This window comes from Rattus norvegicus, chromosome 3 (genome assembly GCF_036323735.1).
Source record: "Rattus norvegicus strain BN/NHsdMcwi chromosome 3, GRCr8, whole genome shotgun sequence".
Classification (NCBI taxonomy): domain Eukaryota; kingdom Metazoa; phylum Chordata; class Mammalia; order Rodentia; family Muridae; genus Rattus; species Rattus norvegicus.
Window position 1 is genome coordinate 86,344,083 of NC_086021.1, and position 22,987 is coordinate 86,367,069.

A 22,987-nucleotide genomic window follows, 5' to 3' on the forward strand; every position below is an offset into this window, starting at 1 on the left:
TTATGACAGCTGCATCAGGAACCTGACAGATGTGAATAGAATCCGAATTGACTATGGATGTCAACAGAAATGAAGTGAGAGTTTCGATAAATTAATTTTGTATATTTATACATTATCCAAAAAGCATCTGGTTTGATTAGTTAGTCACTGACTGTCTTCTTATTAAAGTGAATGGTTTAGAGTCCAACTGGGAAACTTCAAACTGTCATTCATTCATTTATTCATTGTATCAAATTTTCCTTGTCCCAAGCTCTGGCTCTGAAGATAAAATAAAGACTAAGACCTAGCATCATTCTCTGGGGCTCACAACTATCAGAAAACAAAAACCTTCACTGGATTAATTAAAAAAAAACTCATTATCTTTTTCTTAAAAATTTTGTTGTTGCTGTTGTTGTTAATAAATTTTGGGTTTACCTCACAGGTGCAAGCAGTGTGTTAAGTACAGAAACACAGAAGGGCAGGAAAGCCAGGTTCTGTTTTTCTTTTTGTAGATATTTTTATTGGATATTTTTTATTTGCATTTCAAATGTTATCCCCTTTCCCAGTTTCCTGTCCATAAACTTCCTATCCCATTTCTCCTCCCCCTTCTTCTGTGAGGTTGGTTCCCCTCCCCAACCATCCCCACTTTCCACCTCCCTACCCTGACATTCCCCTATACTGGGGGGGGGGAGTCTAGCCTTGGCAGGACCAAGGGCTTTTCCATCCATTGGTGCCCAACAAGGCCATCCTCTGCTACATGCGCAGCTGGAGCCATGGGTCAGTCCATATGTAGTCTTTGGGTAGTGGTTTAGTCCCTGGGAGCTCTGGTTGGTTGGTATTGTTTTCTTATGGGGTTTCAAGCCCCTTCAGTTCCTTTAATCCTTTCCCTAACTCCTCCAACAGGGACCCTGTTCTTAGTTCAATGGTTTGCTGCTAGCATTTGCCTCTGTATTTGACATGTTCTGGCTGAGCCTCTTAGCAGATACCTATATCAGGGTCCTGTCAGCATGCACTTCTTGGCTTCATCAATATTGTCTAGTTTTGGTGGCTGTACATATATGGTCTGTATACTCATGTGGGGCAGTCTCTGAATGGCCATTCCTTCAGTCTCTATTCCAAACTTTGTCTCCATATCTCGTCCTATGAATATTTTTGTGCCCCCTTCTAAAAAGAACTGAAGCATCCACACTTTGGTGCTCCTTCTTGAACTTCATGTGGTCTGTGGATTGTATCTTGGGTAATTTGAACTTTTGGGCTAATATCCACTTATCAATGAGTGCATACCATGTGTGTATTTTTGTGATTGGGTTTTTTTCTAAGTGATTCTTCCTCTACTTTGTACTGTCTCCTCCACTCACTGTTGAGCTCATATATATTTCTGAATGTGATGGAGGCATATCTGTCAGGGTTTTTAGTTTGGGGGTTGGCTTTTGTTTTTCAGTAGAAATTGTACCAGCCCAAGATCGACTTCTCCTTCCTGGGTAAGCCTTTCCCATTATTTTTTCTAATTGAACATACAACTTGGTGGAATCCTTCTAAATCCAACCCTTGCTCCCTGGGTCATGCTTTCCCGGGAGATAAAAATACCATTATGAGGAGTGTTGGGTTCCAGGGGTCACTGGGTTACATGGCTATGCTTCACTTTGTCCATGGGTGCTTGGATGGAACTCAGTTCCTCATGCTCTTTCGTGCTGAGTCATGCCCCCAGACCTTTCATTTTGTAGAGTTCCTGATTTTCTAATGGTCCATTGGTTGTGTATAATCTATGGACTTGCAAATGTCCTTTTAGGTTCAAGATACTGAAACTTTTAAAATGTTACTTATAACCCTGATGCTTACTTATGAACCCATGAAAGCTTGCTTAATTCCCTAGGGTGGTTTCATTTTGGCTGTATTATGTGTTCAGTTGTCAGTTGCTTTTCTATATATGCAGTAGTTTTCTGCCTTTCTTTTTCTAGTTAGAAAATGAACTCCTTAAAAGGTGGCCTCTAGAGCAAGGATATACCTGGGTCCTTTCACTGAGGTCTCAACAAGACAGCTCTCAATGCTCCCTGTGCATTGTACAACCTCCCAGGAAAGTACAGTTTGTGCCTCACAATTGTTCACTTAATTGCTCAAAGCTCTCTGACCAGGGACTCTGCAATAGAATGACTTAGTCAGCAAGACAGAAATCAACCTAAGGATCTCAGGAAAGATAGGACTTGACTCAGAGATTTACAGGCTGGTCCAGCTGAAAATGTTTGGAGGACCAGTGATCGATTGATATGTAGACTCTATAGGAACCAAGTTTTCTATTTAGAGAATTTGCATTTTACAGCATCCCTGGTTAGACATGGGTCATATCTGAAGTGAGCATCACTTTATTTGTGTGTTTGCATCTCAGAAAATACTCCACTCTTTTTTAAGTGTCCCCGCTTTCTGTTAGAGGCTGTAAGCGTTTTCATACAGAGTAACAGCCACTTCACCTCTGAGTGGCACACTCAGGTTGGCCTGTCTGCTGCTATTGCTGTTTCCTGACAGACAATGACAATATTGTGTTTCTTGAAGTTGTCTCGGTGTGCTTTTCTGACACTCCTTCAGCCTCCTTGTATGATGTCACCCTTGTTCAAGCTGCTGTGACACAGTGTCTTGAGATCTGGCTCTTGTCTATGCCCCTGTAATATCTACCCTCTGATGGTGAGCTGCAGCGAGCAGAGTTGTGCTGTGAACTGGCTGTGCTCCAGGCTTTTGCTGCTGATAAATCTGTTTTGGCATTTGATGGTAACTATAGCTCTCAGATGATGACTACGTTTTTTTCTTCTCCTTTCCTTTTTTTTTTCCTCCATGCAATGTTTCCATAGGCTGTTATTACAAACCAGTACCTACGACGACAAATAGGAATGGGGGGGATTTTCCATGTTTAGAAGCCCCTTAGCTGTGGTTGTCCTTTTCTGTACTCATTAATGTAGATTCTAAAGATTTTTAACAGACTGTGAACTCAGAATTAGAAATGACAGGGTAAGGCACCGGCACCCTTAGGGCGACTTGAATTGGTAGCTTTGGAAAGCAGCATTATCAGAAATTTTCACGGCCTTCGACCTACGATGTCCTTGACAATATGGGTAGTTGTCTAACATGCATACCCTCAAGGGGAAGTGGGACCTGATACAGACGCAGAGGACACAGAGAGGCAGTGGATTCCGGGAGTGGCCAATACTCTTTGCTTTTGTTAACTTAAGGTTAATGTTTCCAGAAATGTGATTCTAACCTTAAGCTTGAAGATGGGCCTCAAATAAGTTTTTGACTTTATATTTTTTTAGAAATGAAATTCTTAAGACAAGTTTTACAGTAATAAAACCTAATTAATTTTGTTTAATGCAGCATTTTAAAACAATGTTACATTTGGGCTGGGCATGGTGGTGCACATCTTTGATTCCAGCACCTGGAAGGAGAAGCAAGCAGATCCCTGTGAGCGGAAGCCCACCCTGATCCAATTAGTAAGTTCCAAATCAGTCAAGGCTATGTAGTGAGACTCCATTTAAATAAAACTACATTTCCCCCTCGGTCAGCACTTTGATACAAGTGTTTTGAAAATGGGGACTCCTTAACCCATTGACCCAGGAACTTGTTTTAAACAAGTAGCATATTTATACCTTTTATTGGATATTTTAGGTGTTTACATTTCAAATGTTATCCTCTTTCCCCCCTCTACTAGGCGCTCTCCCCATTACCCCTGCTTCTTTGAAGATGCTCCCACTCCCACCCACCCACTCCCGTCTCAACACCCTGGCATTCCCCTACATTGGGGAAACGAATCTTCACAGGACCAAGGGCTTCTCCTCTTATTGATGCCAGACAATGTCATCCTCTTCTACATATGTGGTTGGAGTCATGGGTCACTCCATGTGTACTCATTGGTTGGTGGTTTTGACCCTGGGAGCTCTGGGGGTGGGGTATGGTTGGTTGATATTGTTGATCTTCCTATGGTGTTGCAAACCCCTTCATCTCCTTCAGTCTTTTCTCTAACTCCTCCATTGGGGTCCCTGTACTCAGTCCAATAGTTAGCTGTAATCATCCTCATCTGTATCAGTAAAGCTCTGGCAAAGCCTCTCAGGAGACACCCATATCAGCCTCCTGTCAGCAAGCACTTCTTGGCATCAGCAGTAGTGACTGGGTTTGACAGCATATAAGATGGATCCCCAGGTGGGTCAGTCTCTGGATGACTTTTTCTTCATTCCCTGCTTCATTCTGTCCCTCTATTTCCTCTCAGGAATATTTTGTTCTCCCTTCTAAGAAGGACTGAAGCCTCCACATTTTGGTCTGCCTTCTTCTTGAGCTTCATGTGGTTTGTGAATTGTATCATGTGTATTCTGAGCTTTTGGGCTAATATCCACTTATCAATGAGTGCGTACCATGTGTGTTCTTTTGTGACTGGGTTACCTCATTCAGGATGATATTTTCCAGTTCCATCCATTTGCCTATGAATTTCATGTAGTCATTGTTTTTAATAGCTGACTAGTAAATACTCCATTGTGTAAATGTACCACATTCTGTATCCATTCTTCTGTTGAGGGACATCTGGGTTCTTCCCAGGTTCTGGCTATTATAAATAAGGCTGCTATGAACATAATGGGGCATGTGTCCTTGTAATATGTTGGGGCATCTTTTGGGTATATGCCCAAGAGAGGTATAGCTGGATCCTTAGGCAGTTCAATGTCCAATTTTCTGAGGAAGTGCCAGACTGATTTCCAGAATGGTTATACCAGCTTACAAACCCACCAACAATGGAGGAGTGTTCCTCTTTCTCCACATCCTCGCCAGCATCTGCAGTCACCTGAGTTTTTTTATCTTAGCCATTCTGACTGGTGTGAAGTAGCATCTCAAAGTTGTTTTGATTTGCATTTACCTGATGACTAAGGATGTAAGGATGATGAACTTTTTTTTTTAATTCTAGATCGTTCTAGAATTTTTTTGAACTATTTCTGGCCATTGGTTCCAGAGCTGTCTGAAGCCAGAACTCTTCTTTGGTAAACTTTTCTCTGGATGAAATTAAGGTTTTTTTCCCCTTATTTTTAATTTCCAAGATTTTCCCACATGTTTGTGACTGTGGTTTTAAGATGTTTGATTTCCTTTTGTTCTCTATATGGTTACATTGCTTTTTTTTAAATAGTAGATTTAGGAAGTATATGGCCATTCTTCCATTGAATATGTTTTCTTCCTCTACTCCCTATCCAGATTTATTCATGTGCTTAGTGCTACAACATGTCAATAACACTGTTTTGTCTCTTCTCTTTGCTTGCATAATTTCCATTGATTTGTCTTCCAGTGTGCCAATCCTTTCCTTTCTTGTAGAACCCCTTATTGATTTTTAAAACTATTACTTTATTATTGTGTTTATTTTATTTATGTTGGTATAACATTTTGATATGTATCCCAGGCTGGCCTTGAAGTCATGATCCTCAGGTCTCAACTCCCAAGTGCTACAATTATAATCATACAATATTAAGTGTTGGTGCAGTTTAACAGCTGTTTCTTTGAGAGTTCAATTCAGTTAATTTTATAACCTTGGTCTTGTATTCATAGTCTTTGAAGTCATTGTCAATGCTGGAATTAATTAGATATGGAAGTCTTAGGTTTTGGGATGGAGTGAGGATAGATTCTCCTAGTGACATACTCAGCTCTAGAAGTAGAATGCTCAGTGGAAAGTCCAAAGTCCTGTTTTTTCTGGTAGGAATAACTACTTTCAGAGTTGAGATGAAGGCCTTTGACATCCCAGTGTTTTAAGTGTACCATATGCAGGGCAGGGCTCCATTTTGCTCATGGAGCTTGGGCAGAAAGAGGGAGCTCTTATGCCTCCATGGTACTCACCAGCACCATCCTTTGCAATAGGCAGCTGGGCTTAGGATGAGAAATTCTAATGTCCCACTCCACCGTGGGAGAAGTATCTGTCTGAGAAATGGACAAAGATGCCTGAACTGGAGTTGTCATCTTTGTACTTCATGAGAGAATGGGGAGGCAGAGGTCTTGACTCAAGTACTACAGACGCTTTGATTTATTACAAAATGTATGTATTATTTTTCTTGGTGTTCATTTCCTACCCAACAAAGTCTTTGAATGTTTTGCTTTTTTAGATGTATTTATTATTTTAAAATTATGTGTATATGTGGGTGTCTGTGTGCAGGTTTGTGTTTGTGAGTACAGACCCGTGGAGGTTAGAAGAGGACATGGAGTTTGATTTATTGGCAACCGTGAGCCACTTGATGTGCATATTTGGAGCTGAACTCGTATCCTTGCAAAAAGAGAGTATGCATTTGCAACCGCTGAGACTCCTCTAAAGTCTCTGAAAAAGTTGCATTTAAGAATTAACTTCCTCCAATTTGATAGAGTGAAGTTTACTGGATCTTCTCATTCTGTAACGGTAGAAGCCAGTTTTTTTCAGATTAAATATTCCAAATGCTTAAAATCTAACACATAGGATTAGAAAAGAAATAAAGTCTATTGCAAAACCATGAAAATATTTCTACATTCTGTAATATAATATTATATAGATTTGACATCTTAAATTACAATAAGCATCCATGTGTCTTAGTGTTCTATTTCTATAAGAGTCACCATGGCCAATGCAACTTATGGAGGAAAGCATTTAATTTTGTGTTTATTTACTGATTTAGAGGATTAGTGTATGATCATCATGGCAGGAAGCAGACAGGTATGGCATTGGTTCAGTAGCTGAGAGTTCTACATCTGGATCTAAAGGCAACAGAGAGGAAAGGGAGACTGGGAGAGAGGTGGGAGAGAGGGAGAGAGGGGATGTTGGGGGAAGAGGGAGAGAGAGGGGAAGGGAGAGGGAGAGGGAGAGGAAAGAGGGACAGGGAGAGGGAAAGGGAGAGAGGAAGATACTAGGCTGGGTGTGGGCTTTTGAAACCTCAAAGCTGTCTTCCAGTGACACTTCCTCCATAAAGGCTACACTAACTCCAGCAAGGCCACATCTAATCGTTCCCAAAGTGTTCAACTAACTGGTGAGTAAGCATTCAAATATATGAACCTGTGGAAGCCATTCTTACCCAAAGCATTGCACTATGGTTTTAACCAAAAATACACCCCAAAATAGAAACACATCTTGGAATATTTATTTACAGTAATCATGTGGTATGGAAATAGGTTTGATTGTTATTGGTAAAAATTCATGGAAATTAATTCTACTGTAGTTTGTGCTCTGGGTGCATCATTCCAGGAAATGATAAACCTCAGTTAGAGTTTAGTGAAAATACAACTAAAGATTCTCTAGTCTGAGCTTCCTGATCCACACACATGTCCACACTATTGTTTGGAAAAGTTGCACATGAGCCTGGCACAGCAGAATCTTCTCCAGCTTCAGTCTACATGCTCTGTGACCTCTGGGACTGTTCTGAGTTTTCTGTTCAATGAACTTAGGGACAAACCCAGACCTCTGCAGCCTGAAGGTCACCCGGGGAGCAGTGACCTCCATGGACAATTTTATCACTTCTCTAAAGTTTGGATGCATCTTGGCGATAACAGGCAAAAGCAAGGACAAGAATTTGGTAAAAGTTGCACCATTTCTTTAGGAGGAGCAAGAAAGGACTCAGTGACTTAAAAAAATAGTGCTGATTCGGGAATATTAAAATCTGAATTCTTAAACTGTACATATTAGGTGACACAAACTCAAGGAGATTTAACATTAAGTAAGTATTTAAATAATTGCTTTCTGAAATTTTAGTCTATTGAATACATCTCTGTGAAAATATTGTACTCTTAGAAACTGACTGTAATTTACTTGCAAAGTCCCTTTAAGAAGGTAATTTATCCAGTCTTACAGCTGAAGACAAAAATTACTCTTTAGTTATGTTCAATTCAAAGTTTTATTTGACTTAATTCAGCTGTAGCTTCTGCTGCCAAATATAATTGTTTCTATGATACAAAATTGCCTTTCAAATGACCACTCAGCCATATGTTATGGTTGTGTGTGTGTGTGTGTGTGTGTGTGTATGTGTGTGTGTGTGTGTATGTGTGTGTGTGTGTGACTCTTTTGCCTACAGTTGGGACTTATTTCATTCTGGTAGGTCACTTCATCCAGACTTGATATGGGGGTTTGTGCCTAGCCTTATTGTAATTTTTTTAGGCAAAATTTGGTTCATATCCCTGAGAGGCCTGGTGGTTTTTTTTTTTTTTTGGAATGGAAATGAAGGAGGTGTTGTGGATCTAGGGGAGTGGAGGGAGGGTGAAAAGGGAGGAGAAGAGGTAGGAAACTGCATCCAGAATGTAATGTATGTACAGGATAAAAATAAAAACAAACTATAAAAATTAATGAAATGACTGATCAGGTTTTATTGACAAACAACATGTCATGTGTGACTCTTAGGTCCTATTCTGTGCTACTCCACCTTAACCAATGATCTGCTATTTTTAAAAGGCACTATTAAAGGGGTTGGGGATTTTAGCTCAGTGGTAGAGCACTTGCCTAGCAAGCCCAAGGCCCTGGGTTGTGTCCCCAGCTCCGAAAAAAAAAGGCACTATTAAACATTTGGGAGTAGAGAGACTATAAATTGTGAATCACATACACTGCATATGTAATTTTACTTTTATCACCACAGTCATCAAAGAGATCATTGAAAAATATTATCACTATAATTTGAGAAACCAAGCCAAAACTCTAATCATGTGGTATCCTTGTACCTGAGGTGATTCAGGATAAAGAGGAAATTTATTTACTTATTTATTTATATCTCAGGATTGTTAAATATTAGATGGATCCTATAACTCTACTAAATGTTATTTAACAATCTTTCTGTTCGAGATAATTTGAAGATCTCTTTCTGTCTAAAAATAGTGGATCAGAATGAATTCCTTCTGAGTGTCTGGTCATTTTTATTTATGACTCTGAATTATGATGTGCAAATACTTTGGTATGTTGTAAAAATGATACAACTTGAAGAAATCACATCAAAGTATTCTGTCTTTTATTATTTTTCTCACCTATGAACAAGATATCTATTTCTGAGAGGAAAAGAACAATTATTAGTGTCTGTAGAATATTTCATGGAATGAACAACAAAAAAAATCCCCACCCCCCAAAAATCAAATAAACCCAAGAAGAGTAAATTTTGTATTTGCTGTTGATACTAGCAAATTGGTGGTTGTATTTTCAGATTATTTCTTGTTTCCTTTACTGTGAATTTTTAAATAAAATTAGCAATTCTGAAAGTTACCAGGGAATAATTTTGGTGCTAGTGCTGGAAGAAACACACTCTTTATTTTTTCTGGGACCACGAATCTAACGTAATTAGTGCTCCGGGAATGCATGAAACCAATGTAATGGTTTATGTTTCCATGAAAAAAAAATCACCTTTTTTCCAAACTCTGAAAATCCCTGCAGAGTTCTGACTCACCTGGCCCACTGGGAGGGCAGTGGAGAGGACAGCATCACACTGAGAAGCGAGGATAATTGAGGGCCACTGAAGCTTTAGAAGATGGGCTGCTTGGGTGGAAAGGGAAACATTAAAAAGAAATACAATGAAACTATAAAGTCTTCCTAAATAAATTGGATAATAAAATAATATGGCCTAATGGCTCCAGGCTCAGAAACAGACTGAATATCCCAACACAGTTAATTTGAATCCTGGGATTGTGATTCGATAACCCTATGTATGTGTGCATGCACAGATCACCTCCTGGGGTCCCAAGTCTGTGAGACTCAGTCCTTCAGAGGAACAAGTTCAGAAGGTGACGACATACCTAATGGGCACACTTCACTCTCCAGGTAGGGATTTGCTATCTTAATTTTCTGTTCACTGTTACTACCTTTTCCTGTCTACTTTGCTATTGAAATCACAGGAACTGAAAATTGAGGCACTGGTTGAAAATTATTGGCTGAAGTACATCTACCTAATTAAGCAGGACTGGAAGTCACGCTTGTATTCAACCATCTCTACACTGGAATTCTGAGAGCTCACTGGGGGCCCTTCCAGGATAGGTTCTTACTCTATGATTTTGTGGGGGTCCAACTTAGCTCTTGGAATACAGGTTACTTTATTTTTTTCTCAAGTTCTAAAAATGGAATTTTGTTTGGTACTATAGATCCATAGCTTCTCCCTGATATCTGAAAACTCAAGTGGGTTGTGATAAAGGAACCCATGTTTGGCCTTCACATTGTTACCTGAGCAGAAACACATGGCAGAAGAAAATCAAGGAGCAGGGGACAAGGTGTAGAAGGGGTAAATCTGATGGTATTACTGATAGTTTCTTGTCCTCTTGATATCCCCTCCTTCCCTGTGGTCTCCCAGCTTTCCAAAGCAGTTTATTTTATTTTATTTTTGTGAGACAGGGTTTCTTTGTAAAGCCTTGATTGTCCTAAAACTAGCTCTACAGATCAGGCTGGCCTTGACCTCACAGAGATCTGCTTACCTCCCGAGCTCTGGGATTAAAGATGTTCCTCACCACCACCACCTAACAAAGTACTTTTTGTTTGTTTGAGCATTTTTTATTGATATTATTATTATTGTTGTTGTTGTTATTACTACTACTTTAGTAAGTAGTAAAGTAGTAGTAATAACAACTTTTTAGAAGTTCATTCATTTACTTACTTATTTTTACTAAAATATTAATTAAGATGAGTCTTTTTCTTTTAAATGTCTTTTAAAGTTAAGACCAGAGCACTAGCTATCATTTCTATGAATGGTCCTTCCTTTGGAATAAGACAGTATGAAACCTGTTTTAATTATATGGGAGCCTGCAGGTAAGAGACTTGAGACATTTAAGTGATATAAATTTTAAAGACTGTATGAACTTTTAAAAGTTGGACTTTACTCTCTATTTTGATATTCACATGGGACCTTGGAGTTTAGAGAATTTGGTTATGATGTAATGCCTTCATGTGTTAAGGTGACAAGGCGTGGGATGCCCTATTTACCTTTAGCTTAGCTTCAACTGTGAACTTTGACACAGCCTAGAATCACCTGAGAAAGGAGTCTCAGTTGAGGGAATGCCCAAACCATACTGGCCTACAGGGATGTCTGGAGGGAATTCTCATGATTGGTTTGCTCTAGGGCGGCCCAGCCTACTGTCCTGTTCCCTGAGCAGTGGCCTTGAGCTATGTAAGAAAAGCCAATTAAGCACAGGCATGCTAGACCCATTAAGCAGCATGTCTCCATGGTTTTCTGCTTCAAATTCTTGTTCGGTTTCTGTTCTGACTTTTCTCAATGATAGACTGCAACCTGGAAGAGTAAACTAAGGATATGTTTTCCTCCCTCACAAAACAGAATAAACAAAGAGAAACCCAGAGTGTATCATCAATACAGTTCTCCCAGCACAAGGCTTCTACTTCGGAAAGAATATATCATGTTTGCATATCACTAGGACTTACTGCTATATTGACCATTTATGTAACAGTGACTACCTTAATCCACTAAGTAAACCACTGGAGATAATTAGATCATAATCTACCTTCATTTTAACAATAGCCCTTCACCTTGTTCACAATGAAACTTTAAGCTTATTTAAACTGCTTGAGTGTTGAAATGTTGGTATTACGTGTTTTCTGTGTGTTAGGTACTGGCTTAGGTGCTGGGGAAGAAGTCACAGATGAGATACGGCTTTTGCTCTTCCTGCATTGCAGGCTGGTGTGGATGAATCAAAAACCAGTAGGGCCTGTTAGTCAGGGGGTTGAGTACTCTGAGTTGGTGACATCAATTCAGAGAGACCAGCCTCAGTTCTCTCTGTCAAAATCATTCCCAGACTTTCCTAGCCTAAGTACTTCTACTCAAGTCAGAAACTGTTTTTATTTTTTCTATAGATTCCCCCCCCCATGCACAGGATGTTGCCCATTTCTCTCATCTTATTGGTTGTAAAAATCTGACTGTTCATGCTCTCCCAGTTTCCAACATTGAAATCTCAACCCCCTACCGTTAAGCTCTAGGTAACTACTGACTTTCTGACATTACTGGAGCCATTCTGTTTTATGCTTGTAGCCAGTCATCTTACTTTGTTACAGAGGACCTTTCTCATGCCTGAGTTAACAACCACATATCCTGTTAAGTTCTACGCTTTGGTGTTCTTGGAAATTTCCCAGATCCTTGTCCTCCTTTAAAGTCAATTGCAATAAAATAAGTTAGGAAAGCTTTGTTAGTTAGCTGCAATAAGCTTGGACCCGAACTAACTGCCAAAACCACCCGGCAGCACTTCCTGAACCTATGTTTGAACTTTTAGGTTGCTATGAGCTTTTGTGGGCTTTGCCTTTATAAGCTGCCCCTGGGAAACAGTCAGGGTTGCAGTCTCAGCTCCTGAGTCTGACCCATATCCCTGATCAATCAGTCCTGGGGTGTGTGTTCAATAAACTATCCCTGTTTGACTGAGATCAGTGTCTGAGTGGTCTGTGCGGTGATTCCTGGACCCCAACACTAACATAATAGGATTAGGACATGAAGCCTCAGAGGAGAAGTCCATATGACTAGAAACAGTGTCCTCATAAAGAGACTCTGGAGAGACAACTGTCTTTCCCTGCCATGTGAGGGCTCCATGAGCGGCTGCCGTCTGTGAACTAGAAAGCAGTCCCTTACACTGAACCGGTCAGTACTTTGATCATGAAACTTACGTTCTTCAGGTCTGTAGGTAGTATCTGTGGTTTAGAAACATTCAAGTTTATAGTATTTTATTACAACATCGCAAGCAGACTGATACACTGCTGCATTTACTGTCTCTACTATCCAGGTTTGTTCCTGGTCTATCTTACTATGACTAGAGTTTTTCATGGAACAATGCCATATAAAGACCAAGGACAGAGTGTTCCCTCAGTGCTTTTTCTTTCAGAGTTTAGGAATACTCATTATTGCTGATTATTCCTTGTCCACTGGTCAGATCTTTGAGCAGCTGTTTAATTCACTTTATACTCAACTTTATTTCCATTCATTCTCAAGATGTTAGTCATCGTCAGCCTCAACTCCTGAGTTTCATCTCTCACTTTAAACTGAGCATATCCTTCTACATATTCTGAAGCACCTTCAACCAGGGTAAAAACGTAAATTCATTTTATTTTGTCTGTTAAAATTTCAAAAGGTATATCTTTCATATGACAGGGTATCTTCAAAATGTATTTATTGGCTCACCGTTGCCCATTAAATTATACACAAGATGTCTAGAGTATGCTCAAGGCTCTACATGATATATTTCAAGCTATATTTCAAGTCCTTTCTCTTTCATTGCTTCTCATCACATAATCTGTCCTAAAGACCAAGTAAAGGGACTGTGAAATTTTGCATGAGCCCACATTTTCCTGCTTCTATTCTTTTGCTCATACTTGTTTGTTTACATTGGAGCTTCTCTAATTCGCCATTCTTCTGTCATAATGATTTCTTCTCACAGTATTTTTCTCAATAGATTCCATGAAATTTCCCTCCCCCTTCTCTCCTCTCCAAAGAGAAATATTGCTTTGTCTTTTGAAATGCTGCATTATATTATTTTCTTCCATCATCTTTTTATATAATGCATATGTACTTGAAATATATGTATGCATCTTGCAAATATATATAATACAAATAAATACAGGCATACACATGTGCATGCACACACATATAAAGCAAAGTTTTTTTATAATATTTTTGGGGTTGTTCCTAGACAGCTTGCATATATTTCTTCAAAAATATTTGTGGAGTTGTATTTATCTCTTTACATCATCCTAGTTTCTTTGTTACTTATTTATTTATTTATTTATTTATTTACTTTACATCCCAATATCTCCCCAATCCTCTCATCCCCCCCCCACAGCTTCACCCTTATTCCCCTCCTCTTCTCTTATGAGAGGGGGAGGCACCCCTGGGCATCATCCCATCCTAGCACATAAAGTCTCTGCAGGGCTCGGTGTATTCTGTCCCACTGAGGCCAAGCAAACCAGCCCAATTAGGGAAATGGGATTCAGAGACAGGCAACAGATTCAGAGACAGCCCTACTCCAATTGCTGGGGGACCTGCATGAAGACCAGTCTGCACATCTGCTATCTATGTATGAGAGATCTCGTTCCAGCACATGCTAGCTCTTTGGTTGGTGGTTAAGTCTCTGAGAGCCCCCAAGGGTCCAGGTTAGTTGATTCTGTTGGTCTTCCTGTGGAGTGCCTATCCTTTTTCAGAAGAAAATTTATGAAGTTTTCTATAATATTTTGAGGGCTCTACCTAAATGGTTTGCATACATTTATTCAAAAATGTTTGTGGGTTTGCATTTACCTCTTTAAATCCTTCTGGTTTCTGTTTTGATTCAGGTATGTTTTAGTCTATATAACTTGAATTTAGAAATAAAATTATGAAAGACAAATTCGAGGGTCAAGTCTGTGATTGATAAACACACATTGAAAGACAAAATCAATGTCCAAAAAAATCAGGTTGAATTTTAATGAAAACCATGGTTAGAATATTGGTGTCCAACACACCACTGACCAAGAGTTGAAGAAAAGAAAAATGGATATGTAGTGCCTATATAGAGAATTCTTAGAGATTTAACTTATAAAATCTAAGCTAATAGTATCAGTTGTTCAGTTCTATTTTTATTAGAAGTCAAACTTTGAGAAGTCATTGGGTTTCTTAACACTTATACTACCATGAGTTAAATACTGTTGACCATACTCTTCTGGAAGTTTCTTTGATAATATACTTTTCAACAAAGGAGATTTTTGTGTTAACATCTCCCCTCCCTAACCCTGTTCACTAACTCAGGCATCATTATCTAGATCAAAATTTTATACTGACCTGTACAGGAAAACTGAGGGAATCAGCCACTGACCCTGAGGTGAGGTTGTTTTGACTCAGGAGATTGTGTTCTGTGGTCTTGCTTTTATAATTCTACAGCTTTTTATACAATTAAATCCTCTTCAAGAATAAGGGGTGAGGGTTTTAATACTTCAGCAATATTTTTAACATTGACTCTGACTTTCTGGTACCACCTCAGTAAACATGTATTTATTCAGTAGTTACTGGCCAGTATTGGGACCTAGAGCAAAGTGAGACTATATATATGTGATACTCATTCCTTCTTGGTCACAGAGATATTAAATGTCTCTGTGAGCATTTCTGCCTTTGGATTTAAGTAAACATTTTCTCTTTTATTTAGTGTGCATGGTATTTTTTCTCAGAAGCTTAAATTAACTAGAAATAAATTGAAGAACAAGTGACTGACTGTACTGGCTCTGGTCCAACTGAAAAATTGCTATGCACTTGTAGAAAGTTCAGGAGCCTGATGTTCATATAAACCTGTCTTTCTTTGTAACCTTTGAGAAGTGGCTAGGTCATCAGTCTTTTTGTTTCACCCCATCCCTTTCTTCAACTTCTTTTGTAACCCTCTCTTCAAATTTTCATGGAATCTTTTCTATAAATAAATTTAATTCTGTGAAAGCATTGGAAGGAAGAATAGGAACGCAAAGTGATCTAATTCTCATTTGTATCAGAATCCACTAAACATTTGTTGAATAAAACTAAAAGGTTGGGTACTTTCATTTATTGCACTGAAAAAATGCAGCACATGGACTTTAGGTCTCTAAGCACTTCCTCAGACTGTCATAGTAGATGAAGAATGTAAGGTAGTGGGAACACTTACAACTCCCTTATGCCATATTGGAAAGAACCATATACCACGGTAGTACACAGGTTTATAAGTTCATCATAGTAACCACAACAAACTATTGTTTCAATGTGTCATGTGTTGTGGGCTTACTTACAGAATTATCATTTTTTATTATTATTTCCCTATCTTTTGTTATAGTACTAACCTAGTACTTTATAGCTATTTTCTGTACAAATTCAATTACTTTGAACTGTTGAACCTTCCTCCAAGCTGCCTAAAAGGCTCTTAACATTTACGGGTCCAAGACCTTTCTGGGACTCCACTGAGACTGTGGAAGTTCTTTGAAAATGTACTTAGACTCATCTTTAGATAAGTAAGTGCACATTCTGTATGAACTTCAGGAGGGCTCAGGAGTCCCTGTAATATGTGGGCTCCTAAAAGCACATGCACTTGAAACTATCATGTCTTTTTCATCTATTAATACATTTCTTATCTCATGCCTTTGAATATGGATGAAACCTGGTGTACTTGGGGTACATCCTAGAACTATGAAGAAAAGTTGGAAATGAGTTTTATAGAGGATTAAAGGAAATACACAAGCCCCACATGTGAAATGGTGCTAGGGCATTTTTGAACTACAGGGTAGGCCCAACAAGAAATATCTGATTCTGTTAGAGCTTTATTAAGCAAGAATCATGCGACTTTCCTAAAGTTATGACTTCATTATTCTACTCTTATGCTAGAACGCTTCAGTGGGAGTTTGTTAGGAATTTGTTTCTGAATTTGAAATATGAAAAGCTTGTTAACTCGATTTCAATCTGTTTGGTGGTTCAAATACATAGCCCTTTTAGATTTCAGTTTTCTTGCTCGATGGCAACAGCATGCAAAGGCGTTTTACTAAAAACTTATAGATTTTTATCTTTGGCATATTTAAGTGGCTAAGAATGAAGGCTTTGGGGTCATTGATCTGTTTTGGATTTATTCATTTTGTCTGTCTGATTTGGGATTTGATTTGCCTGTTAGTTGGTTCATCTATGTGCAAGGAATGATGATACACATTTGGGGAGGAGCTGGGAGATAGCGACTCAGAGCAAATAACATGAACATAATTTCTAATACAGTGTTAATATTACTGTTACTGTGGTGAAACCTAATCATTACCTTTTAGGGGTAAACAAGAGCTGAGGTGCATATGACTTTCACACCTCAGTGACTGTCTCAGTTCCATTTCTGATGCTGTAATGAAGCACTATAACAAAGGCAGCTTAAGGGAGAATGGACTCATTTTAGTTCACGGATCAAGGTACAGCCCATCATGGCATGGATGTCAAGGCAGCAGGTGCTTGGAAAAGCCGATCACTTTCTGCTCTTAGTCAAAAAAGAACAATAAATAACACATGCGAATGCTCAGCTTCTTTCTTTATTTTTCATATAGTCCATGATCCCTGGGTGGGGGGTGGCATTATGTTCAGTTAACATAATGAAGATGATCCCTCACAGTAATTCCAAGACCATCAAGTTTCTACTTCAGTTGTTCTTGGTCCCTGCTTCCCATCCCCCGGAAGCCTTTGTGCATGCTGTTCTTTGTCTCTGTTTTATACTTCAGTTCCCTGCTAGTGTGTCTGTCCTTGGATGAACAAATCATGTTTGGAGTTATCTACATATTTTTGTGATGATCATCTATCTGAGCTATGTATTCAGCTGTGACCCAATACAAACAAAGTTGTCAACAAAACTCCAAAACCAAACAAACCAAACAAACAGAACATATTCAATAAGTAGACTTGAAGGAAGAAAGATTGACTTGGGTTCACACCATCAGAGACACTGGTTCATAGATGCAGGACTCTGCTGCTTTTAGTCCTGTGGCAAGAGAGTGAAGTTGATGAGACCAGGATCTCCAGCAACTCCTTCCACCAGTGACTTAATTGCTTCAAATTGGCCCATCCCCTCATATCCACCACTTCTAAACAATGTTAACAAATTATGACTACATCAATGAATCAGCTGACTTATTTGGTTAAAATCTTACAGTACAACCACATTTCAACAGCTCCATCAGCTCAGGAACAACTCTTCAATATGAATCATTTGTGGGATGCTTCCGGTCTAGACCACAGAACCACTGTGTAGCCTCTAGACTCTATAACATTCAGGCTGTATTATATTTTGATCGTATACACTCATTAATTTTATTACCTCCTTTCTCAGAAACTATACCTCCTTGTAAGCCATAGCCAGGTTGGTGCCCAGTGTATCTGCTCCATTGCCTGATATACACATGTGTTCTTTCCTTTACTGTGCCACTGAGGAGCATCTGAATGACTGTGTGCATGCTAGACTGGCACTCTACTGCTGAGACACAACCGATGACCAGTCTGGCTTGTTTTGAAAGATAACTTTAAAAGATATTTTTCTGGATCCCGGCCCGCAGCAGCTCTCTGCTCCCAAACCCCGTAGGAGAGAGACCTCACCGCCTGGCCAGGTGGGCACTCCCGAGGCTGCAGAGGGGAGGAGACCACCAACACTGCCCACCCCTGCCCACATCCCTGGCCCAAGAGGAAGCTGTATAAGGCCTCTGGGTTCCCGTGGGGGAGGGCCCAGAAGCGGCAGGACCCCTGCGCCTGAGACACCACCGGAACCTGAAGGAAACAGACTGGATAAACAGTTCTCTGCACCCAAATCCCATGGGAGGGAGAGCTAAACCTTCAGAGAGGCAGACACGCCTGGGAAACCAGAAGAGACTGCACTCTGCACACACATCTCGGACGCCAGAGGAAAACACCAAATGCCATCTGGAACCCTAGTGCACTGAATCTCCCGGAAAGGGCGGCGCATATCTTCCTGGTTGCTGCCGCCACAGAGAGCTCGTGGGCAGCACCCCACGAGCAAACTTGAGCCTCGGGACCACAGGTAAGACCAACTTTTCTGCTGCAAGTGACCTGCCTGGGGAACTCAAGACAAAGGCCCACAGGAACAGCTGAAGACCTGTAGAGAGGAAAAACTATACGCCCGAAAGCAGAACACCTGTCCCCATAACTGGCTGAAAGAAAACAGGAAAACAGGTCTACAGCACTCCTGACACACAGGCTTATAGGACAGTCTAGCCACTGTCAGAAATAGCAGAACAAAGTAACACTAGAGATAATCTGAAGGCGAGAGGCAAGCGCAGGAACCCAAGCAACAGAAACCAAGACTACATGGCATCATTGGAGCCCAATTCTCCCACCAAAATAAACAGGGACTATCCAAACACACCAGAAAAGCAAGATCTAGTTTCAAAATCAGATTTGATCATAATGCTGGAGGACTTCAAGAAAGACATGAAGAACTCCCTTAGAGAACAAGTAGAAGCCTACAGAGAGGAATCGCAAAAATGCCTGAAAGAATTCCAGGAAAACATAAATAAACAAGTAGAAACCCATAGAGAGGAGACACAAAAATCCCTGAAAGAATTCCAGGAAAACACAATCAAACAGTTGAAGGAATTAAAAATGGAAATAGAAGCAATCAAGAAAGAACACATGGAAACAACCCTGGATATAGAAAACCAAAAGAAGAGACAAGGAGCTGTAGATACAAGCTTCACCAAGAGAATACAAGAGATGGAAGAGAGAATCTCGGGAGCAGAAGATTCCATAGAAATCATTGACTCAACTGTCAAAGATAATGTAGAGCAGAAAAAGCTACTGGTCCAAAATATACAGGAAATCCAGGACTCAATGAGAAGATCAAACCTAAGGATAATAGGTATAGAAGAGAGTGAAGACTCCCAGCTCAAAGGACGAGTAAATATCTTCAACAAAATCATAGAAGAAAACTTCCCTAACATAAAAAAAGAGATACCCATAGGCATACAAGAAGCCTACAGAACTCCAAATAGATTGGACCAGAAAAGAAACACTGCCCGTCACATAATAGTCCAAACACCAGACACACAAAATAAAGAAAGAATATTAAAAGCAGTAAGGGAAAACGGTCAAGTAACATATAAAGGCAGACCTATCAGAATCACACCAGACTTTTCGCCAGAAACTATGAAGGCCAGAAGATCCTGGACAGATGTCATACAGACCCTAAGAGAACACAAATGCCAGCCCAGGTTATTGTATCCTGCAAAACTCTCAATTAACATAGATGGAGAAACCAAGATATTCCATGACAAAAACCAAATTTACACAATATCTTTCTACAAATCCAGCACTACAAAGGATAATAAATGGTAAAGCCCAACATAAGGAGGCAAGCTATACCCTAGAAGAAGCAAGAAACTAATCGTCTTGCCAACAAAACAAAGAGAAGAAAAGCACACAAACATAACCTCACATCCAAATATGAATATAACAGGAAGCAATAATCACTATTCCTTAATATCTCTCAACATCAATGGCCTCAACTCCCCAATAAAAAGACATAGATTAACAAACTGGATACGCAACGAGGACCCTGCATTCTGCTGCCTACAGGAAACACACCTCAGAGACAAAGACAGACACTACCTCAGAGTGAAAGGCTGGAAAACAACTTTCCAAGCAAATGGTCATAAGAAGCAAGCTGGAGTAGCCATTCTAATATCAAATAAAATCAATTTTCAACTAAAAGTCATCAAAAAAGATAAGGAAGGACACTTCATATTCATCAAAGGAAAAATCCACCAAGATGAACTCTCAATCCTAAATATCTATGCCCCAAATACAAGGGCACCTGCATACGTAAAAGAAACCTTACTAAAGCTCAAAACACACATTGCACCTCACACAATAATAGTGGGAGATTTCAACACCCCACTCTCATCAATGGACAGATCATGGAAACAGAAATTAAACAGAGACGTAGACAGACTAAGAGAAGTCATGAGCCAAATGGACTTAACAGATATTTATAGAACATTCTATCCTAACGCAAAAGGATATACCTTCTTCTCAGCTCCTCATGGTACTTCTCCAAAATTGACCATATAGTTAGTCAAAAAACGGGCCTCAACAGGTACAGAAAGATAGAAATAATCCCATGCGTGCTATCAGACCACCACGGCCTAAAACTGGTCTTCAATAACAATAAGGGAAGAATGCCCACATATACGTGGAAATTGAACAATGCTCTACTCATTGATAACCTGGTCAAGGAAGAAATAAAGAAAGAAATTAAAAACTTTTTAGAATTTAATGAAAATGAAGGTACAACATACCCAAACTTATGGGACACAATGAAAGCTGTGCTAAGAGGAAAACTCATAGCGCTGTGTGCCTGCAGAAAGAAACAGGAAAGAGCATATGTCAGCAGCTTGACAGCACACCTAAAAGCTCTAGAGCAAAAAGAAGCAAATACACCCAGGAGGAGTAGAAGGCAGGAAATAATCAAACTCAGAGCTGAAATCAACCAAGTAGAAACAAAAAGGACCATAGAAAGAATCAACAGAACCAAAAGTTGGTTCTTTGAGAAAATCAACAAGATAGATAAACCCTTAGCCAGACTAACGAGAGGACCTAGAGAGTGTGTCCAAATTGACAAAATCAGAAATGAAAAGGGAGACATAACTACAGATTCAGAGGAAATTCAAAAAATCATCAGATCTTACGATAAAAGCCTATATTCAACAAAACTTGAAAATCTACAGGAAATGGACAATTTCCTAGACAAATACTAGGTACCGAAGTTAAATCAGGAACAGATAAACCAGTTAAACAACCCCATAACTCCTAAGGAAATAGAAGCAGTCATTAAAGGTCTCCCAACCAAAAAGAGCCCAGGTTCAGACGGGTTTAGTGCAGAATTTTATCAGACCTTCATAGAAGACCTCATACCAATATTATCCAAACTATTCCACAAAATTGAAACAGATGGATCACTCCCGAATTCGTTCTATGAAGCCACAATGACTCTTATACCTAAACCACACAAAGACCCAACAAAGAAAGAGAACTTCACACCAATTTCCCTTATGAATATCGATGCAAAAATACTCAATAAAATTCTGGCAAACCGAATCCAAGAGCACATCAAAACAATCATTCACCATGATCAAGTAGGCTTCATCCCAGGCATGCAGGGATGGTTTAATATACGGAAAACCATCAACGTGATCCATTATATAAACAAACTGAAAGAAAAAAACCACATGATCATTTCATTAGATGCTGAGAAAGCATTTGACAAAATTCAACACCCCTTCATGATAAAAGTCCTGGAAAGAATAGGAATTCAAGGCCCATACCTAAACATAGTAAAAGCCATATACAGCAAACCAGTTGCTAACATTAAACTAAATGGAGAGAAACTTGAAGCAATCCCACTAAAATCAGGGACTAGACAAGGCTGCCCACTCTCTCCCTACTTATTCAATATAGTTCTTGAAGTTCTAGCCAGAGCAATCAGACAACAAAAGGAGGTCAAGGGGATACAGATCGGAAAAGAAGAAGTCAAAATATCAGTATTTGCACATGATATGATAGTTTATTTAAGTGATCCCAAAAGTTCCACCAGAGAACTACTAAAGCTGATAAACAACTTCAGCAAAGTGGCTGGGTATAAAATTAACTCAAATAAATCAATAGCCTTCCTCTACACAAAAGAGAAACAAGCCGAGAAAGAAATTAGGGAAACGACACCCTTCATAATAGACCCAAATAATATAAAGTACCTCGGTGTGACTTTAACCAAGCAAGTAAAAGATCTGTACAATAAGAACTTCAAGACACTGAAGAAAGAAATTGAAGAAGACCTCAGAAGATGGAAAGATCTCCCATGCTCATGGATTGGCAGGATTAATATAGTAAAAATGGCCATTTTACCAAAAGCGATCTACAGATTCAATGCAATCCCCATCAAAATACCAATCCAATTCTTCAAAGAGTTAGACAGAACAATTTGCAAATTCATCTGGAATAACAAAAAACCCAGGATAGCTAAAACTATCCTCAACAATAAAAGGACTTCAGGGGGAATCACTATCCCTGAACTCAAGCAGTCTTTCAGAGCAATAGTAATAAAAACTGCATGGTATTGGTACAGAGACAGACAGATAGACCAATGGAATAGAATTGAAGACCCAGAAATGAACCCACACACCTATGGTCACTTGATTTTTGACAAAGGAGCCAAAACCATCCAATGGAAAAAAGATAGCATTTTCAGCAAATGGTGCTGGTTCAACTTGAGGTCAACATGTAGAAGAATGCAGATTGATCCATGCTTATCACCCTGTACAAAGCTTGAGTCCAAGTGAATCAAGGACCTCCACATCAAACCTGATACACTCAAACTAATAGAAGAAAAACTAGGGAAGCATCTGGAACACATGGTCTCTGGAAAAAATTTCCTGAACAAAACACCAATGGCTTATGCTCTAAGATCAAGAATCGACAAATGGGATCTCATAAAACTGCAAAGCTTCTGTAAGGCAAAGGACACTGTGGTTAGGACAAATCAGCAGCTAACAGATTGGGAAAAGATCTTTACCAATCCTACAACA